Below are 27,207 nucleotides of genomic sequence, written 5' to 3'. Positions count from 1 at the left end.
AAACTGGCTTCAGATATCCAACAGAGTGAATATGAGATTGTGCAGTCTTACAGTACTGTAGATGGCTGTGGTTAGTGATGTGATGCTGTTAATGGGGAGTTTTACATAGTTAGCGCAAACCCTATTTATTATTTATTTAGCGTATTTAAGGCTTTTTTTCCTTATCAAAAGTGAGGGGGACGACGGCTGTCTCTTCAGCACTGCGTGGGACACATCCCCCACGTCCCCCGTGCCTCCTGCGCCCCTGGTGCAAACGGTCAACACAACACTGCAATTGTAGCGGCAAATATATAGGTGTAACTTCATGATTATGTGTACTTTTAGACAAAACAGCAGTAGCTAATGTGTTCATTCACCTTGACATTAAAGTGACATATTGAAGGTAAATAGAGTAGACTACGGCTAGATCAATTAATTTCTTTTTTAAAAATGTGTTCATTCATAAGGAACAAAGACCCAGTAGGCTATGCCGACAAACATATTTAAAGGCTTGGCAGAACGATTATATTGATGAAAAGGTTTCAAGTCCCCATTTTGCCTAGGCTACAGAGCCATAATCACTCTGCTTCTAGCCAAGAACGAGTGACTGACTTAACGAGAACGACAGACCGAAGTGAAACAGGTGGGGGGTCTTGACGTGAGAACGAACAAACGAATGAACGAGAACGAGACAGATTGAAGAGACATTTACATTATTAACCTGGCATGACACAGAAAATACAAAGACAGCATGCCTTTACCATTAGACAGATATTTAAATGTAAATGCCAATATTGAAATGCAAAATGGAGTTGTTAATGTAAACCATTATCGTTATTTTGTATCGTATGCTCTCCCACTAGTCTCACTAGCCCTTTTGTTTTTTTTTTCATGGAAACGGTTGCTATGCGTTCATGCCCCTCATTGGCTAATTCGATGAGAATGTTTTAGAAACAATACAGACAACAGCATTCGATTGGTTTGGCTCTCGCCTTAGGAAGCTGGGCCATAGGCATTCACAGCAGCACTAGGTCAGTATGATTCAGCGATGAACGAAAGAACGAACAAGAACTGGAAAGGCGAACCAGTTCAGGTCGTTCATTTTAAAGACCCCCATTACCTTTCATCTGCCTCTACTAAATAGGCCTACGAACAATATTCCTTGACTGATCCTTGCGTGTTTTGAGGGAATCTTTTTATCATGACTCTCGTGAGACAAGCATCAAGAACAGAATAGGCTAATCTATAGCACACCCGCTGTCCAAACCCCTTTCGGGAAAACTAACTGACTGAAAGAAATTACATATTTTTGTGTCGGTACGGTTAAATGAACCCCATGATGGTCATTGTAGAGCAAAGAACCTACTTTACATTTCATTCGTTGTCTTCATCCTTTTTTTTTAATTCAAAACAATTCTTAGGTATCCATACTCAAGTCTAATTACCACCAGACACAAATAATCATCACCTAGGTTAAATACTTTCTCTCTCTCCAAAATCTCTTCCTCTGAGATGCACTCGATATAGGCTATAATTTAGGCTACCCGACATATCAAATGTGACTCTCTAAAGTTGGGACGATTGCTGTAGGCTATAGGCTACTGCCCATATTGGAATAAAAATATAAAGGGCCCACCCTACTTCGCAAAAGTCCACCCTGTTGAAAAATCCTGGCTACGCCACTGTTAATGACCTTGTGTCGGAATGGCAGGACGTTTGAAAAAAGGTCAAGTGTCGCTACTCCGACAATGGGAAAAAAAATTAGCGGCATGTCGGAACAGCAGCATGTAACTGTTGGTTAGGTGATGTTTGCGGTAAGTGACAAAATGTTTTAGCCTAAAAAACATGTGGCACCGCTTAGAGCACCTTTAACTCTTTTCCCCATGGAATGCCTTATAGAACTACCCTTTCAGAACATTCCAAGGCTACCCATGGAGTATTATTGAATAAAACAATTAAAACTCGCCAGGTGATTACAAATGAATGATACACTCCATCAACTTACCTAAAACATAGTCATGTTATATATTTTTAGAAACCTGAGGTTCTGAGCTATCTATTATGACAATGTCCATTTGTTTTAAATAATATATAGGCAAGTCCTCACCATTGGAACATTTACAATTCTCTAAACTAGTGTTTAGTTTTTTAAAATAAAACATACTCTCCATTTAATATATACATGTTATGAACTTTGTACACACATACAAATATTCCAATATGTTGGCCAAGTTATTGAGACAATGAAAATATCACCAGGTATGGTATAGAACAGTTTTAGTTTATTTTAACTTGTAATTAATTGGGGGGGGGGGGGGGGGGGGGGCATTCTAAACTTGCCAGGTGATAAACATGATGTTACACTCCATGGACCTTAGAGAAACCCAGTCATGTTATATATCTTTGGAGACCTGAAATTATGGACTATCTGAAAAGAATTATGTACTGTAAGTATGTAATGGTAAGTATGGTATTGAGACCCTGTACCTGTACACATGGAAATTGCAGCTAGGGTCTTCTCATGATCAGGTAAGTAATGGGAAATATGGCAATGAACTATTTCACACCTGTTTTACCAATCTTGTAGTCTGTTGTAGTCAAGATTCCCCAAGTGGTAAGTAATGATAAGTGTGGTACAAAACAGTTTCAAGCCTATTTGACCTGTTTTGTGTTGTAGTTTCATTCTATCAGTTATCAATCTTATACAGATTTGACAGTGTTTGGTTGTTTCAATTAATATCTGTTTTTACTGAAACAAAATCAGATAATATGATAAACAGATATCATAAATAGATAAAGATAAATATGTATCATGAACAACACATTTACCACCTCATTAGGTGTGGCAATAATATAAAAACAGATATAATATCAATAGATAAAGATAAATATATCATGAACAACACCTTTACCACATTAGGTCATTAGGTGTGGCAATAATATAAAAACAGCTATAATATAAATAGATAAAGATATCAGATGAACACCTTTACCACCTCATTAGGCGTAACACTAATATAAAAACAGATATAATATGAATAGATAAAGATATCAGATGTACAACAAGTTTACCAACTAATTAGGCATAACAATAATATAAACAGATATTATATAGATACATACATAAAATATACATATCAGATGAACAACACCTTTAGTTCATTCCTCAGGTTGGTGCACCTGGAGGAAACAGTCCCTGCACATGTGTGTGTTGCATGTGGCACAGCCAAACACCGTCTCATGCCGACGCTCAAGTCTATAACAATTTTTACACCTACGGTGCTTGCCGGGAAGTCGCTCGAAGGGGTGAGCCGTCTTGTGCTTTTTTGGGTCAATTTCAACCCCCCTTTCTCTGACGGTAGATCGCTTCCTACTGGTGAAGCCATTGATCAAACCCTTACCAAGCTCCAAGATGAAATCTTTCTGAGTGTATCGTGTCTTCCTCCCCACTCGTCTTGTAGAGGCCATCCTGTACAAAATCCATGCATTCACTCGGCAGACATCCACCACAAACCATAAGATATACTTCCAGTACTTCTTACTGGGACGAGAGGCAGCGTATTTTTTTCTTAGCTGATCGTGCACATCCACGCCATTCATGTGCTGATTGTATCGAGTGATAGCTTGTGGTTGTGGCACGACTAGCTTTTCCGTCTCAACCTGACCAGGATGTGGGAGACAGGTGTGAGCTACGACAACTACATTGTTGTCATTCCATGCTGTGACAGTGACGCCGGCCTTCTGGAAAAAAATACTGTCACTTCGTTTCCGTAGAAGCTTTTTCAGGTTTCTTTTTTGCTTTATTTCTGTGGGGGCACCTTTTCTATTGGACATTAGCGTTCCACAGGCATAAATGTTATCTGCTAGCAGACTCTGCAAGAGGGGAATGCTTGTGAAAAAGCGGTCGAAATAAACGCAGTGATCCAAAACCATAGATCCGTTGAAGAGGTGTCTGGTCCCGTTTCCCTGAATAAAGCTTGAAGTCTGACATGTAAGATGTGTTGCCGTCACACCGGGCCCAGAACTTGATTCCAAACTTTTCTGGTTTGTTCGGCATGTACATTACAAGCTCTGCTCTGCCTTTGAACCCTTTCATAGCCTCGTCAATAGAAATGTCACGACCGTGTTGATAAAACAGCAATTTTGACGTGCCATCTCAAACACCGGCGCAACTTTAGCTATCGGATGATAGCTAGCATCAGCTCTCGTCACTCGCGCGGCAGCATTATTACAGTGTAAGTACTGGCACAACTTTTCGTACCTGTTCACAGTCATGGCACGTTGAAACCCGCTGACACCCAGGAATGGATCCGTGGACCAGTAATCACTGTATTCATGTTTCGGATTAACACCCATCAGGATATTTAATCCAAATAAAGCTCTCATCTCGGCACCGTCAGTCGGAAACCAGAGGCTATCAACTCCGCGTACAAGTTCGTTTCAGTAGCAATCTTCTGAAAGTGATGGTGAAAGTGAAAAAAAGAAAAGTAATCCACGGGTGTAGCGTTTCCTACATTGAATGTGCTTGGCAACTTCGTCTCGTCTTTTTTCCCCTCAGAGGCTAGAACTTAGATCGTCAAACTTCGGAAAACCCCGCAAATATGTATCCCTCACTCCTATTGGTTAGCCTGGTGTTGCTAGGTTTCGGCTCTACCGATCAGATTATTTGTTACAAAGGCAAACACGGTACTTGCTCTAGTCATCGTCAAAACACGTCTTTATTGATACAACAGACTCGTCAAAACTCGTCATAAAGGATTTGTGGGGGGTAGTCATATGACGTCTTTATGGGGGAAAGAGTTAATAAGGAAACTGCCATTAACATCTTTGGCTAGTCTAGTGGTGAAATAGCCCATTGACATAGCTGAAATGGGTTAAATAGCCCAGTGACATAGATGTCTTTGGCTAGTCTAGTGGTGAAATAGCCCATTGACATAGCTGTCTTTGGCTAGTCTAGTGGTGAAATAGCCCATTGACATAGCTGTCTAGTGGTGAAATAGCCCATTCTGTTGTACTGTGCTCCTGCCCATGACCTCAGTACAGCTTTACTACTTCTTAGTTGTAGTTCTTCAAATAGTCTAAGCTCATTTATATTTATGGCATACATGCCATTGCTGTAAGGCTAGTGCTAATTACAGAGCTTCATTTATGGTGACAAGCCACCATTTTGGGGGTGGGAGTGTCTAGGGTGGGCGGGGCCTGATCTGATGGAGTGGGAGTGTTCTAGGGTGGGTGGGCGGAGCCTGATCTGATGGAGTGAGCGTGTTCTAGGGTGGGCGGAGCCTGATCTGATGGGATGGGCGGGGCCTGATCTGACGGGTTGGGCGGGGCCTGATCTGACAGGGTGGGCGGAGCCTGATCTGACGGTTCTTTTCGCTTCATCTCTATCTGCTGCTTCCGTACACTTGCGGGGACCAATCACGAGCTGGCTTATCCACCTGGCGCGCTATTGGCAGGTTTAAAGCGATGACTATAGTGGGAGAGCCTGGAGTTTTCACGTCGCTCTGCAAACGTCACCCGGTTCCTTGGTCAGACTGGTGAATGCGTATGCCTGTTGATCACGCCTCTTGTGCAGTAGAAAATACATAGCGGACTCCCCAGACCAATGTTCAATCTTAAAGGGACACCAGGCATGCCTGATGCTTTTTTTCTATGAAGCTCCCCCTACCATCTGTATGTGTCGATACGTGTGCGAGCCCTCGCTTGGTCTGAAGCTCTTTTCCTTTTCTTTGCATCTTCCATCAAGGGTTTTCGCTGCTTATTCACCGGCTCTGCCATTATACACACGTTTGCAACAATTGCTAGCGTTTCGTTAGCCTGCCTCTGTGCTGTGGATGCAGGATGTAAACTGATCCTGCTTCTCGCGATGTCTGAGACTTTGTGAGACTGAAGGTCGGCGGGTAGGATACACCTAGTGGCAGTAGGGGCGGACGAGAGAGCCTTCATTCGCCCTGTAATGAGTCATTTAACCATATACCGACTTACGAAGATGAGTAATTAACACCAAAACGTTGCCTGGTATCCCTTTAAAAGATGGAGCTTGGTCTGGTGAAAGCCAGACTATTACGCATCCCCTGTACTTGGTGGTCACCCATAAGTATACCCATACTGGATTGTAAATTTAACAGGAAGCCAGTGCAAGGCCGGCAGTACTGGAGTGATGTGCTCTTGCTTCCATGTACCGGTAAACAGTCTAGCGGCTGTGTTTTGTACCAACTGTAATCTTCCAAGAGATGATTATTAATTCCATTATAAAGGGCAATAGTCCAGTCTGGAAGTATAAAAGCATGTATGACTTTCTCAAGAGCTCTGATCTGCGGTTTTGGAGATGGGGTAAGGGTGCCCGGGAGGACCAAACAGAATAACCTGTGTGTGTGTCCTCTCTGTCTTCTCACAAACTGTGAAGTCTCTTCTTTCTGTCTTGTTTAAACTGGAATAAGCAGCAGTGTTGGCCAAGCAGTAGGAATGCAGACCCCCCTCCCAAATACTCTCATACACACACACACACACTCATTTTCACACTCACACACATAGAAATAAAACACACACACTCATATTCACACTCACACACACACTCAAACATACATAATCATTCACTCAATTGTCAACCACACACACACACCTGCACACAAGCACAAACATACCGACACACACACACACACACACCTGCACACAAACTTAACGACACACACACCTGCACACAAACATACCGACACACACACTTTCCTACAGACACTCTCCGTCACATCCATCTGGTTTGTGTTTGTTTAGTTTGGTCAAATCAGCTCCTGGGGGCGCGTGCGTGTGTGTGTGTGTGTGTAAGACTCAGTGTGTGTGTGTATATGTGTAAGACTCAGTGTGTGTGTGTAAAACTCGATGTGTGTGTGTGTAAGAGGTGTGTGTGCCTGTCTGTGTGTGTTGTTTGTGTGTGTGTGTGTGTTGTTTGTTCATGCGTGTGTGTGTCTGTGTGTATTGTTTGTGCATGCGTGTATGTGTAAGACAAGGTGTGTGTGTCTGTGTGTGTTGTTTGTGCATGCGTGTGTGTCTGTGTGTGTACATAGAACCCAACACATCAGACCAGAACCCAACACATCGGACCTCACATAGAACCCAACACATCGGATTTGTACCCAACACATCGGACCTCATGTAGAACCCAACACATCGGACCTCATGTAGAACCCAACACATCAGACCAGAACCCAACACATTGGACCTCATGTAGAACCCAACACATCGGACCTCGTGTAGAACCTAACACATCGGACCTCACATAGAACCCAACACATCGGATTTGTACCCAACACATCGGACCAGAACCCAACACATCGAACACCTGCTCCTCACAGCACGCACGCACACACACACACACACACAAATGAGCGGTCAAATTCTAGCTATATTGGAAGATTACACACAGCTCAAAACACTTCTAGATTATATAATTTAGGGTTTACAGCTACATCAAATCCAATTGCTCGGCAACCTAGCCTAGGTTGCTGACGTTTAGCTAGCAATATCAGTGAACGTTAGCAAAACAATTAGACCTATAAAACACAAACTTAGCAGCAAGGGATGCACGGGCGCCATCTCTCCGTTTTCTTTCTTTTTGTTTTTAAGTGCCAGATCCATAAAGCCTCTTACTTGCCATTATGAATCACCATTCAAATTCAGCTTTATGAAGACGGGTATTTATGCTCTGCCTCCGATGCGAAAAGACGAGAACTTTGAAGGCTGTACCATTTCAGGGTGGGGTTTAGTGATCGGGTACACAGTTAAGAAAAAACAACGGTGGGCCTGTTCATGACTAATTTATATAATTGTGTTTTTTATAATGTGGTACTTGGGGCCCTACGTGCTCTGCGTTGCGTACTCTGCTCTGCGTTGTGTACTCTGCTCTGTGTACTCTGCGTTGCGTACTCTGCTCTGCTCTGTGTACTCTGCTCTGCGTTGTGTACTCTGCTCTGTGTACTCTGCTCTGCGTTGTGTACTCTGCTCTGTGTACTCTGCGTTGTGTACTCTGCGTTGTGTACTCTGCTCTGTGTACTCTGCGTTGTGTGCTCTGCGTTGTGTGCTCTGCTCTGTGTACTCTGCTCTGTGTACTCTGCTCTGCGTTGTGTACTCTGCTCTGTGTACTCTGCTCTGCGTTGTGAACTCTGCGTTGTGTACTCTGTGTTGTGTACTCTGCTCTGTGTACTCTGCGTTGTGTACTCTGCGTTGTGTGCTCTGCGTTGCGTACTCTGCGTTGTGTACTCTGCTCTGCGTTGCGTACTCTGCTCTGTGTACTCTGCTCTGCGTTGTGTACTCTGCTCTGCGTTGTGTACTCTGCGTTGTGTACTCTGCGTTGTGTACTCTGTGTTGTGTACTCTGCTCTGTGTACACTGCATTGTGTACTCTGCTCTGCGTTGTGTACTCTGCGTTGTGTACTCTGCTCTGCGTTGTGTACTCTGCTCTGTGTACTCTGCTCTGCGTTGTGTACTCTGCTCTGTGTTGTGTACTCTGCTCTGCGTTGTGTACTCTGCTCTGTGTACTCTGCTCTGCGTTGCGTACTCTGCGTTGTGTACTCTGCTCTGCGTTGCGTACTCTGCGTTGTGTACTCTGCTCTGTGTACTCTGCGTTGCGTACTCTGCGTATGGGGAGTGGGGGCCCTGGGCGCAGCAAATGAACGTCAGAAACAATATATTTCAGCTCACGATATTCAGACCGGACAAAAACATTAACGGCCCACCGGGAATCCTCCTGTAGTTCCCTATCCTTACCTTACTATGCACAGAGAATCACAGGCTCAGTCCCTGCCTCAGTCATTGCAAGCGCCTCTTGATTGATTAATCACCCACTATGTGGATACTGTTTTTAGAATTGATTTAGATTAAGTGTTAGTATAATTTGTATTTTAGTATATTTAGTATATTCTTTATCTTCTACTGTCCTTATTGCTTAGTTGTGTTTTTTATATTATATACTTTTAATTACTTTTTCTGCTGTTAGTGAATGTGTGTGTATTGTCTGTAAGCTAATGAGACCTTGAATTATTCAATTATTATGAATAAAGTATCTATCTATCTATCTATCTATTAGCCACTCCGGGCCTGCATTCAAAACATTAAAGAAATTAATTTAACAGCAATTGCATGCGAGGTTAACTAGGCCTATATCATGCTGAATCATTGAATCAAAAGCTTTACTTTGTTAGATAGAAGTATCTAACCTGTTAAAATGTACCACAATTCAGGAAATTGTGTTTAGTTCATACATTTATTTACGCCCCCCCCCCCCCCCCCCCCCCACTCCGATGCCCATGAATATGACACACACACTGCTCCCAACCAGAAGTGATCCAAGGATGTGACACACACACACACTCTGCTCCCAACCAGAAATGATCCAATAATGTGATCCTGTGGACGGTGAGTTTATGTCAGGCTTTGCTAAAATGTGCAGTGTGTGTGTGTGTAGGGGAAATCCATCACTAGTGTGTGTGTGTGTGTGTGTGTAAAAGTGGGAGTGCATGTGTTTATATCTGTGTGTGTGTGTGTGTCGAGGTCTGTCTTTCACTCAAGTCTGACTCATTACCTGGTCCCCATGGTAACTAAAGCCCAAAACCCAAATGCTTCCATCACAGCAGTGGAACGACATGAGTCAGTGTCCACACACACACTCACACATACACACACACAGACACACTCACACACACACAGACACACACATAGACACATGCACACACACACAGTAGATATGGACACAAAGACTGAAAACCCACTCATGCATGCTCACACACACACACAAAGATACACTGTAGATATGGACACAAAGACTGAAAACCCAGCCATGCATGCTCACACACACACACAAAGACACACTGTAGATATGGACACAAAGACTGAAAACCCAGCCATGCATGCTCACACACACACACACACACACACACACTGAAACCTAGACATGCATGCTCACACACACACACACACACACTGAAACCTAGACATGCATGCTCACACACAGTTTTTAATCATTGCAGTTTTTTATGAAGTTTTTTATATTGTAACACATATTTGACACTCAGTTCAACTGAAATGCTGTTGAACACATGTGACTGTTAGTCATCGTAAATTCTGTTCTCATTAATCTGTGCAATTCATTAAAGGTCTCATCTCATGGTTTTTTCATTAATGTTGCAGTGGTCTGTAGTGTTGATGAATGCCCTGTGAGCCGGTTCTGGTGAAAAAAATGCTCCTGCGTCTGTTTCATGCTGTTCTAGTTTGGTGGGGAAGGTGGGCGGGGAGGAACGACTGGATTTCGCCTCTACTCATGAATATTAATGACATGCTAATGAATTCACCTCTGATTGGCTAACAGTACTGTGACGCTTCCTCCAGTGCGTCCTCATCCGATTCTGCCTGTGCTATGCTCCATATTCAACTTTACAGTGCTAAAACCTGGCTAAAACTCGAGTCAAAACTGTTGCACAAAATGTCTTCGGAGATACAACTTCATGTGTTTGATCCTAGTATTCGAGTAGGAAGAAGAACCGCTTCCTGATCGTTTGTCGGTGAACGTTGGTTTAATAGAATGGTAACAATTGCCTGTCAGCTTAAAATTTCTCCTAAAAGAGGTAAACGTTTGTGACAATCGTCATCTTGCTTTCAAGTAATAAACAGTTGGAAACGTTTTAAAATAAAGACCTATTTCTTTACACAGTCAAAAGTCTTTGCAATCTTTCTAGTAGATATTTTACTTCACAACACAGGTAAGCACCCTAAATGCAGTTCAGCCACTGACCTAGCCTGCTAATGCTATCGGAATAGCTAGATAGTTATGGTTTGAATTCCATGATACTATCATTGAAAGACCACTTGGTCATAGCCCAATATATAGATAGATCTAAATGCAAACACGCCTACCTAGCTAGTGTCATCACTCACATACATGTAATGTATGTGAGTGATGACAGTGAAGATGTGTGTGTGGGCGGGAGGGGAGTGGGGCAGTGACTGTGTGTGTGTGTGTGTGTAGTGTGTAGGTGGGTAGGTGGGGGCAGTGTGCTGTAAGTATGTAGAGGATGTGTGTTGGAGAAGATCCTGAAGACAATGTGCTGTGTATGTGGGGGGGGGGGGGGGCAGTGTGCAGCAAGTATGTAGAGGAGGCTTACTGTAGCAAGCAGTGTGCTGTATGTATGTGAAGTGATGACAGTGATGATGTAAGTGTGTGTGTTGGGGGGGGGGGGAGGGGGGGTCAGGGACTTACTATTGCAAGCAGAGTACTGTATGTAATGTATGTGAGTGATGACAGTGAAGATGTGTGTGTGGGCGGGAGTGGAGCAGTGACTGTGTGTGTGTGTGTGTAGTGTGTAGGTGGGTAGGTGGGGGCAGTGTGCTGTAAGTATGTAGAGGATGTGTGTTGGAGAAGATCCTGAAGACAATGTGCTGTGTATGTGGGGGGGGGGGGGGGGGGGCAGTGTGCAGCAAGTATGTAGAGGAGTGCTGTATGTATGTGAAGTGATGACAGTGATGATGTAAGTGTGTGTGTTGGGGATGGGGGTGGGGTGGGGGGGCAGAAAGGCTAGGCAATCAAGGACATGGGTAGATGGAGGTAAGATAAACCTTTAGCTTAAAAGGGACAAACACTGATGAAACTCCTAAAACAAATATACAAAACAGGTCAATTTTCTATAAACAACTTTATTATATTTACATACAGCAGTGGTACTCAAAGTGTGGTCCACAAGCTATCTCAAGTGTTCCACAAGTAGATGTGGTAAAATATAATAGATGAGTTGTTTGCAATATTGAACCAACTTGTATGTAAATCCAAACAGTTCTGCAACACTGATGTAACCTATGCCAGTTTAAATCATATGAATCCTCTGACACCATAAGCAAGGTGCAAAGACAATAAGCAAGGTGGTTCAGTAAGAAGGCCTATTGTGTAATATACTGTTGAAGTAGGTCTACTGTTTTTTGTTTTTTTTTGCTAGGTGGTCCGTGAAACATTGACAAATAGTAATATTGCTGTCTATTTAAATACAAACACAAAACAAGAACATCCAAACAATGCACAGAGTTAATAATGTCCTCTTTTTGCCAGACGATGCAGACATCTGGCCTACAGATTCTTTGTAAGATGGTGCTGGGATTATTTAGGGAAAAAGGTCTGAGTTGTTGTTTCGGCTTGTATTGTCCTGGGGATCCGAAGGGACAACACACAAAACACATTTGTTGGCTGTGATGATTTTATTACATTGCTCTTTGATTGCGCTGGGCCATAGGTGGAGCCATCAGGTGTTATTGTGGAGATGTCGCTTTCATCCTCCTCCTCCTCTTGATCAACCCGAGGTCTTCTAGCTGGCCTTGGATGAACAGGCTTGATGGCAGTAGAGGTAGCAGGCCCCCATGCCCATGGTGTAACCGAAGTGCTTGTATCAATACTCATACTTTTCATGAAGTATTCTGTTTGGGTACCTAAAGTAAATAAATGTGTATTACTGTCAAGTTACAAGATACTAATAGTACACAGGACATTCACTATCTCACAAAACTGTACTGGCACAATGGAAACAAAAATATTTTAGTGACTGTGGTAAGGTGTATGATGTACTAAGTAGCACACCCACAAGAAGACATTCGGTAATATCAATTCTATCTGTTATGCAATTCATGGGTTTCATCAGGTCCATTTACACAGGTGTATTAATCAAGCACCATGCAGTCTGCATTCATAATCGAGGTGCTTGATTTTATACACCTGTGGAAAGTGACCTGAAGAAACCCATGAATTGACTTTCCAAAACATTGATGAGCACATAAGAACCTGTATTAGCCTACTAGAAAAAGACTTCTAGAAACTAACTAGCACAACAATAAAAGTTAGATCACAAACCTTTGCTTCTAACGTGATGACCTAATGTAGGCTAGAAAGCTGTGTACCCTGACATGAGGATGTGCTCTGGAAGACATACAAAACACTAAGTAAACAGCAAGTAATCAAACAAAACATCATTGAATGTCAATGTAATAATGGCAAGAAGACATAAATTAGACTGAAGTGTAAATACCTGAGCTCTAGTGATAGCAACTTAGCCTAATAGTGCAGGGGTATTGTGTTTTTGATTTTCCCTGTTTAGACTAGAACAATACCCGTACTTAGTTGAGCATAAAATATTGTTGCTAATATTATTATTTGTGGTTTAACGCTTAGGTTAGAAGATTATAGGTTCAACAAGCTAAATCTCTGGGTAGTGTGGTCAGTTTCTTATGAGTGTAGCTACACCAGGCACGTAACTGAAGCATTCCGTTCGCGTTATGTACTGCAACAATTAGCTTTCAATAGGCCTAATCAATGGAAGTAGCTACACCTGGCGTGTTAGTGGCCTGTAGGCTACGTTCGGGAAAATAGACGATTCCTCTAATGGATTTTACCAGAGCCCTTCCTATTAGACATTCTCTGATTTTACACGTCGCGAACAGAACACTTCAGTTACGTGCCTGGTGTAGCTTCCTGTAATATAGGCTAGCCTAAGCCTAGCTTGTACCCTTTTCATGCATGCTAACGTGAAGAATATGAACATGCTATTTTGTAACAGACGTTAGGTGGAAAAGTTTGTTTGTACTTACAGCCTGTGAGCTGGTGGTCGATCGTCATGACGGTACAGAACCAGGTTTTCAGAACATCGATGCAAAACCACTTTCTAAGGCAGTGAGTGTGGTCGAAATGATTGGAACACAGAACTAATGTTGCACTACTTCGGTGGTGGTGTTCCAACGATAAATCCGAACCATTTCTTCCTCAACTCATGTTTCTAAGGCAAGACATGCAACATTGATGTGTTATTGCCACAAATAACACAGGCAGGATTTTTTTTCCGCCATGTTGGCAACTTGCTGTTAGCTCCTACTAGCTGCAGAGAGACAATCCCCTAGCCGCAAAAACTTCCAGTCTTCCTGTAGGCGGTCACAAGCCAAGGTGGGCGAGGCCATGAGTAGTCAGTTTCCCTTCGGCGTCATTGGGAAGGGCTCTTTCTGATTCGCTTGTTTTTCCGTGTATTTTCTTTCATTGGCTAACGCGGGCAATGTGGGTAGAAGATCATTTTCACGTGCAGCATGCATATGCAACTTGAAGTGAGCTATAGTATTTCGAAAGTAACAAGTATTAAACGGTTTCTCAGTGAATGTGACCTTTAACAGAACTGACGACAACAGAGTTGACATTGTGGCATCACCACATAAGTTTATGATTACCTTTCTTTTGTATGCATGGTCATTATGAAACGTTTACTAGCATAAAAGGACAATCCATAGGCATTACTTGGATCTCTGTAGCGCACTACTGTGTCTGTCATTTAACCGTTCAACGTGACTTTGTTTATGTTGTTGGGCTAGATCAGCTGACTTGGGGTGACCTGTCAAACCCCGTCAGCTGACTGGGAAGGTTCTGTCAGGAGAATGACGCGCTAAGTTTGAAGAGAATAAAAAGCGAGGAAGTGCGCTAAGAGGGGAGCATTTACGCAGGGAGCCTACGAGAGACCTGTTACACAAAAGCTTACAAGTAAAAGGTTTAGCGGACATCGCTTACGTACCTACGACCCGGGTCTGTTCGGAGAGAATCCAACCTCCTTCGTGGTGGATAAAAAAACATCCGATACCGGTGAGAAGGATCCTTTTTTGTTCTCTATCGCTGGAGTTATTTTTCTACTTTTTCCTTTTTGGGCGACAACGTTGTGGATTACTTTGTTTCCTTTTTTTCCTTGGATTATCAAGACTGTTTCGTTCGTGTCGTGTGCTTTGCTGTGGAGTCTGAGAGACTTTGAGACCGTGCTGGCGAAGGCGCGTGGCCTGCGCGCATAGACATTTAAACCGACAGCACGATTTGCTAGATGTTGTGTGATTAATACTGTTTGTTGGTATATATATGTGATATCGGGTGTCTGGGAAATATATGTCACCTTAAGATCTATTGCAATCCCTGTGTCTTCATGAATTAATTTAAAATAAGCAAATTCATTAGTTGTAATTCAGTCCATAAATCCCGTGATATTTTGTTAACAATCTAAAACTCCCAAGCAGATTGTTACAACATTTCCCATCCTAACTTCAAGCTAGTTACAGCAGGACATGTACAGGACTTGTATAACACCATCAGATTTTAATCAGATTATTGTTTTTAAAAAATGTTTTCAGTGCTCGAGTTCATGTGTAGAGACACTGAGGATACTTCGAGCCTTCTTAGTGTTTTAAAAATAGCGATTTTGAAGCGACCATGTATCAAAATAGTAGCCCCTACGATTCCCATTCATGTATCAAAATAGTAGTGCCCCTAGCGATCATGTATCAAAATAGTAGCCCCTACGATTCCCATTCATGTATCAAAATAGTAGTGCCCCTAGCGATCATGTATCAAAATAGATAATAGAAAATAAACTAGAAATGCAATTCCAAGGAATTACCAGTGCATGAAAATGCTAAAGTTGTGATGTAAAATATCATACAGAGTAAAAACAAACTATATTGGTTGCTTGGTAGATGAGGTTTAATATAGTTGGAATGACTGAACAGTTAAATAGATAGGTAGATAGTGTAAGGTTAAATAATTTAGTCAAAGTCAAAGTCTGCTTTATTGTCAACTTCTTCACATGTCAAGACATACAAAGAGATCGAAATTGCGTTTCCTACTATCCCATGGTGGAGACAAGACATATTTTACCAATTAGGTCCACAGACAAACATAACATTCAAGTAAACAATATAAAAAGTAAAAATAAGAAGGCACATACAATGAAGAAATAAGAGCAGCAAAATTTGGTAGAAATTGTGCAATTGTGCATACAGTAGACAGTCAATATAATAGTGCAAAAGTCAGGCCAATAAATGGCTGAGGTAGTTTTGTTTGACCTAAGTATGCAAATGGCATACTGGTGCAAGTTATGTAAGAGCAGCAGAAGTGTGTTCAGAAGTGTTCAGGACAACAGGACAACAACAACAGGTTGCAAGTGTGCAAGTGTACAAGTGGAGTAGTGCAAGTGGAGTAGTGCAAGGCAGCCATTTTGGGTCTAAAAGTCCAGGATGTTATGTAGCTGAGGGTGGAGGGGGGAGAGAGTTCAGGATCCTAACAGCCTGGTGTATGAAGCTGTTGGTGAGTCTGGTGGTGCGGGAGCGCAGGCATCTGTACCTCTTCCCAGAGGGCAGTAGATGTAGTGTAAATGTCCTTCAGGGAGGGGAGAGAAGCACCAATAATCCTTCCAGCTGTGTTCACTATGCGCTGCAGGGCTTTCCTGTTGTATTCAGTGCAGCTTCCGCCCCACACAGCGATACAGCTGGAGAGGATGCTCTCAATGGTGCCTCGGTAGAATGTGGTCATGATGGCTGGTGGAGCACTTGCTCGCCTGAGTTTCCGCAGGAAGTACAGGCGGCGCTGAGCTTTCTTCGCCAGTGATGCAGTGTTGGTGGTCCAGGAGAGGTCTTCACTGATGTGCACCCCCAGGAATTTGGTGCTGCTCACTCTCTCCACCACAGCACCGTCAATGGTCAGTGGCAGGTGTTGGGTGTGACCTCTACGGAAGTCAACAACAATCTCCTTGGTCTTGCTGACGTTCAGCAGGAGGTTGTTGTCCCTGCACCACGTGGTCAGAAGGTCGACCTCCAACCTGTGTTGAGTCTCGTCGCCCTTGGTGATGAGACCCACCAGAGTTGTGTCGTCAGCAAATTTCACTATGTGGTTGTTGCTGTAGGTTGCAGTGCAGTCATGCGTCAGCAGGGTGAAGAGCAGCGGACTGAGCACGCAGCCTTGGGGGGCCCCCGTGCTCAGTGTGATGCTGCTTGAGATATTGTTGCCAACACGTACTACTTGAGGCCTCTGACAGAGGAAGTCCAGTAGCCAGTTGCAGAGGTAGGTACTGAGTCCCAGTTTGTCAAGTTTGCAGATGAGTTGTTGTGGTATTATGGTGTTGAATGCAGAACTGAAGTCTATAAACAGCAATCTCACATATGAGTCTCTTTTTTCCAGGTGGGTGAGGGCTGGGTGGAGGGCAGAGCAGATTGCATCCTCTGTGGACCGTTTGGCTCGGTATGCAAACTGGAAGGGGTCCAGGGTGGGGGGGAGAATGGATTTGATGTGTGACATGACAAGCCGCTCAAAGCACTTCATGATGATGGGTGTCAGTGCCACGGGGCGGTAGTCATTGAAGCAGGATGGAGCAGTTTTCTTCGGCACAGGTATGATGGTGGCAGCTTTGAAACATGATGGTACGATGGCTTGCTTCAGGGAAGTGTTAAAGATGTCTGTGAAGACATCCTTAAGCTCCTCAGCGCAGTCCTTCAGCGTACGACCTGGGATGTTGTCTGGGCCTGCTGCCTTACGGGTGTTGATAGCAGCAAGTGTCCTCTTCACGCTGTTGGCAGAGAGGCACAGGGGCTGCTCGTGTGGAGGGGGAGGGGTCTTCTGTGGGCAAGTGCTGTTTTGTGCTTCAAAGCGAGCAAAGAAACGGTTCAGATTGTTGAGCAGAGGGATGTTGCTCTCACAGCTCTGTGGTGCGGGCTTGTAGTCCGTGATGGCCTGAATGCCCTGCCATAGGCTTTGTGCGTTCCTGCTGTCTTTGAAGTGGGTGGTTATCTTGTGAGTGTATTTAGGTAGATAGTTGACGATAACTGACAGTTGGAATGGCTCTAATGTTTTCTAGCAGTTATGCTAACTATGTTAACAAAGATAATAATGTTACTTAACTTAGTGGATTCCATCCACTATAATTAACTATCTTGAAATCTCCTGGCTTCTTCTTATTATTATTACAGTTCATGCACTTAGGGTTGGGTATCGTTTGGGTTTTATCCGATACCGGTGCTAAATCGATACTTTTAAAACGGTTCCGGTGCCGAAACGGTGCCTGAACCGGTACTTTGTTTTTAAATTAAAATGGTCTAAAGCATGAATTGCTTTTTTGTATTGATAAGACAAATTTGAACATGAAATTGAACTGTTATATTCAATTTACTATCAATATCTCATTGCTCCTACGCATAATACATTTAAATGTTAAAACAGCTTGCCATGGATGCACACAATGGTAAGCTCTGCTTTGAAGTTTACCCAGTGTAGGCGGTTTGCCATAAGGTATGTTAAAACCGCTTGCCATAGAACTGACAGGTCATGGACAATGGCATTTGCAAGCAAGCTAATCTAACAAAGACTGCTTTAATGCTTAAAGAAATTTCATGTCTTCCCCCATAACACACAATAGTTTTGAACATGTAAGGCTACATTATGTCGGTGTTGAAGTGTTTAGATTCCCAGCGCTAGTAGGCCTAGGCATTTCAACAGCAACTATGGCTATGCGCTAACACCAGCTGAGTTAATTAGCGATAACATACGGAGAATCTCGGAGATGGTTCCAGTAGCCTCTTTGACAACTCAGTGACATCAGGTATGTAACCTACATATTTATGTTTTTGCCAGCTAACTTTTAACATGATCTTCATATTCATTGTGATGCTATATGCACAAGAAAGATCAATATCATGCCATTATGTTGTTTAGAACACAATGTGAAAACTCCAACTATTTCACCTTACAACTTTGCCGAACATTTCAAATAAATGCCAGTTAGCGCATTAGCAAGGATATTGTGTAAGGTTGATGTTGTTTCATAGCCTTTTGCTTGTGTGTAGTTAGGCCCAATATGCTATATTTTGACAGAAGCTTGTGATATAGGCGCATGCAAGCTGTCAAATACTGTCCACTCGCCTATGTGATGCACCCCTCTGGTTTATACATCCAGTGTTTGTTAGCTAACTGTAGCCTATCTGGGTGTGTTGCTATCAGAGCAAGACGTTAGAGATGGCGCATGGCATGCAGTGGTGCCTCCTATAAAAAAATTAATAAAAAAAAACAACGCGATTTAAGCACCGAAATGGGGCACCGAAATCCACGTTGTTATTCGATGCAGTTATTACCGTTTGCGTCGGCACCGGTGCCATATTAGAACCGTGTTTCGGTGCCCAACCCTACATGCACTGTACTGTTCTTCCTAGGCTTCTTATTCTTATTCTTCCGCTAACGCATTTAATGCAGCTTCAACCGTTTAACGTAGAAACTTCATTCAAACTATGTTACGTAGGTCTTACTTGGGACATGGGTGCTATGTATTTTTCAGCTTTGTAACTTTTATACTTTTTAAACTATTAATTAAAAACTAGTCAAAATTTCCCCATAGACTTAACATGGGCTGATGACATCACAATAGAGCCGTTAAGCAATTAGAATCCTATGGCAGGTGTTCAGGCCACCTGGACCAACTGCCAGTCTCAGGCTTTAAGCATACAAACTGGCCCTATTAAGACTACACATCCTGTTCAACTGCTTCCTCTGCCAAAAACTGTTTCAAAATAAAAGTCCTCACTATAATATTTTACTGTTAAACAATTTAACCCTTTAAACTACTGAACTTTTTAACTGTTCAGCCATTGTAACTGTTACTTGTCATCAACTATGACTCCTACCCACTGTAGCTAGTTAGCTAAGTAGCATGGTTAGCATGTTAGCATGCTAGTTAGCATTTTTAGCAAAACTACTAAAAATGATTAGCTAAGTTAGCTAAGTCACATGGTTAGCATAGTTAGCATGCTAGTTAGCATTTTTAGCAAAACTGCTTAAAATGATTAGCTAAGTTAGCTAAGTCACATGGTTAGCATAGTTAGCATGCTAGTTAGCATTTTTAGCAAAACTGCTTAAAATGATTAGCTAAGTTAGCTAAGTCACATGGTTAGCATAGTTAGCATGTTAGTTAGCATTTTTAACAAAACTGTTTAAAATGATTAGCTAAGTCAGCTAAGTAACATGGTTAGCATAGTTAGCATAACTACTAAATATAATTAGATAAGTTAGCTAAGTCACATGGTTAACATAGTTAGCATTTTAACATTGTTAGCATGCTAGTTAGCATAGTAACTTGGTTAACATTATTATCTTTGTTAACATAGGTAGCATAACTGCTAGCAAACATTAGAGCCATTCCAAGTGTCAGTTATCGTCAACTATCTACCTAAATAATTTAACCATTTAAAGTATCCACTTATTTAACCGTTCAATCATTCCAACTATATTAAACCTTATCTACCAAGTAAATCATTTACCTATATAAACTATCCACCTATTTAACTGTTCAGTCATTCCAACTATATTAAACCTCATCTACCTAGCAACCAATATAGTTTGTTTTTACTCTGTATGATATTTGACATCATATTTTTTGCATTTTCATGCACTGTATTTCCTTCAGGAAATGCTTTTCTAGTTACAGTGCATGGAAATGCACTGTACTGTTCTTCCTAGGCTTCTTCTTATTATTATTCTTCTTCTAACGCACTTAATGCAGCTTCAACCGTTTAACGTAGAAACTTCATTCAAACTATGTTACGTAGGTCTTACTTATGACATGTGGGCTTTGTATTTTTCACCTTTGTAACTTTTATACTTTTTAAACTATTAATTAAAAACGAATCAAAATTTCCCCATTGACTTAACATTATGATTATGACATCACAATACGGCCGTTAAGCAATTAGAATCCTATGGCAGGTGTTCGGGCCACCTGGACCAACTGCCAGTCTCAGGCTTTAAGCATACAAACTGGCCCTATTAAGACTACACATCCTGTTCAACTGCTTCCTCTGCCAAAAACTGTTTCAAAATAAAAGTCCTCACTACAATATTTCACTGTTAAACAATTTAACCCTTTAAACTACTGAACTTTTTAACTGTTCAGCCATTGTAACTGTTACTTGTCATCAACTATGACTCCTACCCACTGTAGCTAGTTAGCTAAGTTAGCTAAGTAGCATGGTTAGCATGCTAGCATGTTAGCATGCTAGTTAGCATTTTTAGCAAAACTGCTAAAAACGATTAGCTAAGTTAGCTAAGTAACATGGTTAGCATAGTTAGCATGCTAGCGTGTTAGCATGCTAGTTAGCATTTATAGCAAAACTGCTAAAAATGATTAGCTAAGTTAGCTAAGTAACGTGGTTAGCATAGTTAGCATGCTAGCGTGTTAGCATGCTAGTTAGCATTTTTAGCAAAACTGTTAAAAATGATTAGCTAAGTTAGCTAAGTAACATGGTTAGCATGTTAGCATGCTAGTTAGCATTTTTATCAAAACTGCTAAAAATGATTAGCTAAGTTAGCTAAGTAACATGGTTAGCATAACTGCTAGCAAACATTAGAGCCATTCCAAGTGTCAGTTATCGTCAACTATCTACCTAAATAATTTAACCATTTAAACTATCCACTTATTTAACCGTTCAATCATTCCAACTATATTAAACCTTATCTACCAAGTAAATAATTTACCTATATAAACTATCCACCTATTTAACTGTTCAGTCATGCCAACTATATTAAACCTCATCTACCTAGCAACCAATATAGTTTGTTTTTACTCTGTATGATATTTGACATCATATTTTTTGCATTTTCATGCACTGTATTTCCTTCAGGAAATGCTTTTCTAGTTCTTATTATACTTCTTCTTCTAACGCGTTTAATGCAGCTTCAACCGTTTAACGTAGAAACTTCATTCAAACTTTGTTACGTAGGTCTTACTTGTGATATAGGGGCTATGTATTTTTCAACTTTATAACTTTTATACTTTTTAAACTATTAATTAAAAACTACTCAAAATTTCCCCATTGACTTAACATTGGGCCTTTATGACATCACAGCAATTAGAATCCTATGGCAGGTGTTCGGGCCACCTGGACCAACTGCCAGTCTCCGGCTTTAAGCATACAAACTGGCCCTATTAAGACTACACATCCTGTTCAACTGCTTCCTCTGCCAAAAACTGTTTCAAAATAAAAGTCCTCACTACAATATTTCACTGTTAAACAATTCAACCCTTTAAACTACTGAACTTTTTAACTGTTCAGCCATTGTAACTGTTACTTGTCATCAACTATGACTCCTACCCACTGTAGCTAGTTAGCTAAGTTAGCTAAGTAACATGGTTAGCATAGTTAGCATGCTAGCATGTTAGCATGCTAGTTAGCATTTTTAGCAAAACTGCTTAAAATGATTAGCTAAGTTAGCTAAGTCACATGGTTAGCATAGTTAGCATGCTAGCATGTTAGCATGCTAGTTAGCATTTTTAGCAAAACTGCTAAAAACGATTAGCTAAGTCAGCTAAGTAACGTGGTTAGCATAGTTAGCATGCTAGCGCTAGCATGTTAGCATGCTAGTTAGCATTTTTAGCAAAACTACTAAAAACGATTAGCTAAGTAACATGGTTAGCATAGTTAGCATGCTAGTTAGCATAGTAACTTTGTTAACATTATTATCTTTGTTAACATAGTTAGCATAACTGCTAGCAAACATTAGAGCCATTCCAACTGTCAGTTATCGTCAACTATCTACCTAAATAATTTAACCATTTAACCATTTAAACTATCCACCTATTTAACTGTTCAGTCATTCCAACTATATTAAACCTCATCTACTTAGCAACCAATATAGTTTGTTTTTACTCTGTATGATATTTTACATCATATTTTTGCATTTTCATGCACTGTATTTCCTTCAGGAAATGCTTTTCTAGTTATTATTATAACCTTTTCTTTTTACCTTTTCAAGAATTAATGCGACTCTAACCGCTTAACGTACAGACATGTTGAAATAACCGTTCTGAAGGTCTGGAGTGGGGCAAGAGAGTTATTTTTTCAGATTTTTAAAAAAGTTTATACTTTTTGAGAAATAGGGGATTAAAAATGGTAAAAAGCTAATTTTTCCCCCATAGACTTCAAAGGATGTGATGTCATAATGGCCTAAAGGCAGCTGCGCTTGTTAAGCTCCCAGAGAAGTTCCCGGGCTAATTAGAACACTGGCACAGGTGTCACCTGTGAATTCAACGGTCTCAGCTTCTAATGCATACAATCTGGTGCTCCCTAAAACTACACATCCCGTAATTAACTTGTGCGCATGCGCAGTAGCGTTCTCCTTGCCTCATTTATTCCTACCGATTCTACAGGCACTGCTGCTGTCAAGCATCCTCTTGAAGAAAGTTTACGTTCTTGTTGTCTGGTTCGTCCAACAAACGACGACGAAACAGACGTTTCCTACCACACCCAATGTAAGTTACAATTATTTTGTGTTTTGTATTTGAATGGAGTGTGTGAAGTCTGTTTAAAACGACTCGGCTAATCAAGTAAGCAAGCAAGCTGGCGTTAGCTTTAAACTTGTAGCTTAGCAACATAGTAAGTTCATGTTTCTAGGTTCGCAGTTGTGTGCAGTGGAGGCGGTAGCAGCTAGCTAAGCACTCAAATTGCCAGCCAGCCGCCTTTCGTAGCAATAGCTGGCCTGACGAGGGAAATGGCAAACAATCACTGGCTGAAACTTAGCCTTCGTTTTGAACTACGTTTGTATGAGTGGCTCAATGAGTTAAATCTCCAGTTACAAGGCTAAGACAAGCCCCTACCTCACCTAGCAGATCTAAGATTACTGCATTCACCAAAAAACTTGAGGTATGGGACCGGCGCCTCGATCACGACAGTATTATGCTTTTGAGAATCTGAGTGAAATCACTGAAACGTCTGATTCGGGAGCCACTGTAGGCCTACATCACATCCCTGCAAAGTTTATTTCAAAAATATTTCCCAACCAGCAGTGATCCATTTAATGCAGCATGTTGGTATTTCATTGAATATATTGTACAATGCTGTAAAATATTGGCCTATGCTTCCTAATATGTTGCTGGAAAACAGAAATATGTGTGTTTAATTTACAATGGCACATTATGTATTTATTTATTATATCTGCAGCACCAGCTGATTTTAACTCTGCTGCCGAGGATATATTTGGAACTTGTCATTATTTCAATAAATTTGAAAATGTTAAGTTTGACCTACCACTTTCTTAGAGCGATGAGGGACAGGTGGGGTTTAAAAATGCCCCCTTGATCTAAGTGGGGAATAAAAGAAAAAGTTTGAGAACCACCGGCGTAAAATAACTTGATTGTAGGCTTAGCTGTTAGTTTGTTGCTCAGTTGAACATATTTATCTAACAGCTGTCCCCCCCCCCCCCCCCCCCCTCCCCCTATTTCTGTTAGGTGCCGCTTCACTCTGCTACTGAAGGATCAGGCTGACTGCAACTGCTATGGATGGCAGGAAAACACAGTACACGTGAATTTCTAGATGAAGAGTGAATAAATGCACTTGCTTAACTGATAACAAGTTGTCAATGGTTATTTATGCAAGCTTGTGTAGCCTAAACAAGACATACCTAGGCCTAGCCAAATTTATCCTGGCTGTAGATAAAGCAGGATATGAATTTCCCAATATTTTGCCAGATTTGGCTAATAGTGATTTACTGAAGGTTTAATATAAATTGAAATAGCACTGAAATCACGTTGATCTTTAGTTTGGTTGTAATTTCAACATTGTTTCAATATTCATTTTAGTTGAAATACCATTGAAATCCCATTGATCTGTAGTTAGAATTTCAACGTTGCTTTAATATTAATGAAGGGTGCAAAAGTGATGTAGAATAAATGTTGCAGTGCGACGTTGATTCAATTATTTTAACGTTGACAAAGTAATTGTTAGCTGGCTGCAGAATGAGCAGTCATCAACACCAACTGAAAGCCCCGTTTTGCAGGTACAGTAGTCTTGCATTGCATACTCTGAATTACATTTTCCAAAGGCCAGCTTTCATGCTTGTGTCACAACTTCAGAACGGCTTGACGCACATGCTTCAAATTTGGTGTGAACATTTGTATGGACTCAATGATGAAGTCAAATGTCAAGGCCAAACCCACCTTGAGTGTGATATCTCAAGAATGCCTGACGCACAAGGTTTTTTGGTACAAGGGTTTGTATGAACGCAAAGATTAAGTGATTCAATGTTTTTTTTCAGGAATCTCCCCACCAACATTAACCCAGCAGCTTTCCATCCACTATTGTAATTCCTCTGGCATTACATTTCTAGTTATTATAACCTTTTTTTCTTTTTACCTTTTCAAGAATTAATGCGACTCTAACCGCTTAACGTACAGACATGTTGAAATAACCATTTTGTAGGTCTGGAGTTGGACAACAGAGTAACTTTTTCAGATTTTCTTAAAAGTTTATACTTTTTGAGAAATAGGGGATTAAAAATGGTAAAAAGCTCATTTTCCCCCCATAGACTTTGGGCTGTGATGTCATAATGGCCTAAAGCCAGCTGCACTCGTTAAGATCCCAGAGTAGTTCCCGGGCTAATTAGAACACTGGCACAGGTGTCACCTGTGAATTCAACTGTCTCAGCTTCTAATGTTTATGTAAGTGTTTGTATGGACTCAAAGATGAAGTGAGTTGATGTTGGAGGTCAAGTCAATGAACACTCTGAGTGCGATATCTCAAGAATGCCTTGACATACATGCCTGAAATTTGGTATGAGTATTTGTATGGATTCAAAGATGAAGTGAATTGATGTTGGAGGTCAAATGTCAAGGTCAAAAACACCTTGAGTGTTATATCTCAAGAACGCCTTGACACACAAGGTTATATCTCAAGAACGCCTTGACACACAAGGTCTTTTGGCACGAGGGTTTGTATGAACTCAAAGATTAAGTGATTTAATGATTTTTTTTCCAGGAATTTCCCCACCAACTTTAGCAGCTTTCCATCCACTATTGTAATTCCTCTGGCATTACATTTTAGTTTAGCTAATGTTTTCTAGCAGTTTTTTTTTAAATGTTAATAATGTTAATGCTGTTAACTATGTTAACAATGCTAACTATGTATCTTAGCTAACTTAGAATGCTAACATGCTAACCATGTGACTTAGCTATTCATTTTTAGCAGTTATACTAACAATGCTAACTATAGCTAAGTAATATGGTTAGCAACTTAGCTAATGTTTTCTAATAGTTTAGTCAAAACTATAATGATAACTATGCTAACAATGTTAACTAGCATGCTAACAATGTTAACTATGCTAACCATGTGACTTAGCTAATCATTTTTAGCAGTTATGCTAACTATCATGTTAACAATGTTAACTATGCTAACCATGTGACTTAGTTAACCTAGGTAATCATTTTAGCAGTTATGCTAACTAACATGCTAACAATGCTAACATGTTAACTATGTTAACCATGTGACAACTAACCTAGCTAATCATTTTTAGCAGTTATGCTAACTAGCATGTTAACAATGCTAACTATGCTAACCATGTGACTTAGCTAACCTAGCTAATCATTTATAGCAGTCATAGTCAAGTAACAGTTACAATGACAAGTAACAGTTACAATGGCTGAACAGTTAAAAAGTTCAGTAGTTTAAAGGGTTAAATTGTTTAACAGTGAAATATTGTAGTGAGGACTTTTATTTTGAAACAGTTTTTGGCAGAGGAAGCAGTTGAACAGGATGTGTAGTCTTAATAGGGCCAGTTTGTATGCTTAAAGCCTGAGACTGGCAGTTGATCCAGGTGGCCCGAACACCTGCCATAGGATTCTAATTGCTTAACGGCCGTATTATGATGTCACAATCGGCAATGTTAAGTCTATGGGGATTTTTAAAAAGTTTTTCTTTAATAGTTTAAAAAGTATATAATTTTCAAAGTTGAAAAGTCATACCAACCCGATCTGTTTGAAGACCTACGTTACAAAGATTGAATGAAGTTTCTAAGTTAAACTGTTCAAGAGAAATTGCGTACGGAAAAAGTGATAAGCGGAATAATAAGAAGAAGAAGAAGTAGAAGAAGTTGCCTAGGAAGAACAGTACAGTGCATTTTCATGCACTGTAATAAGAAAAAGAAGTTGTTGTTGCCTAGGAACAACAGTACAGTGCATTTTCATGCACTGTAACTAGAAATGCAATTCCAAGGAATTACCAGTGCATGAAAATGCTAAAGTTGTGATGTAAAATATCATGTATAGTTAAAACATGCCTTTGTCTGGCTGGCTGATGTATGTCTGCACCACCTATTGTAGTCAAGATGATGATTATGGCTCTGTGTGTGTGTGTGTGTGTGAAAGGTCTGGGTTGTGGTTCTGTTTGGAATTAAATGACATCACAAACTAAAAAAAACATGCAATGTAGAGCTGTTCACATGATCACACACACAAGCACACACACACACACACATACAGGACATCACCCCTTAATTTATTGGGGAATTAATTAAATCTTACCCGTGTGTGTGTGCATCTGTTTGAGAGCATTGGTTTCGATATTAGTGTGTGTTAATGTACAAGTGAAGTTTTTTGTGTACGTG

General features: G+C 40.9%; 1 long non-coding RNA gene across 1 annotated transcript; it reads left to right on the top strand.

Annotated features, from left to right (window-relative positions):
- Positions 1-356: 356 nt before the first annotated feature.
- On the top strand, positions 357-24,239 carry LOC121706112. Its single transcript, XR_006030971.1, has 3 exons — positions 357-368; positions 1,068-1,072; positions 24,059-24,239. It is a non-coding gene; the product is annotated as an uncharacterized LOC121706112 (long non-coding RNA).
- Positions 24,240-27,207: the final 2,968 nt, after the last annotated feature.

Source organism: Alosa sapidissima, chromosome 3, assembly GCF_018492685.1.
Source record: "Alosa sapidissima isolate fAloSap1 chromosome 3, fAloSap1.pri, whole genome shotgun sequence".
Classification (NCBI taxonomy): domain Eukaryota; kingdom Metazoa; phylum Chordata; class Actinopteri; order Clupeiformes; family Clupeidae; genus Alosa; species Alosa sapidissima.
The sequence above is the reverse complement of the archived record's forward strand: the minus strand, read 5'-3'. Positions and strand labels throughout refer to the sequence as shown.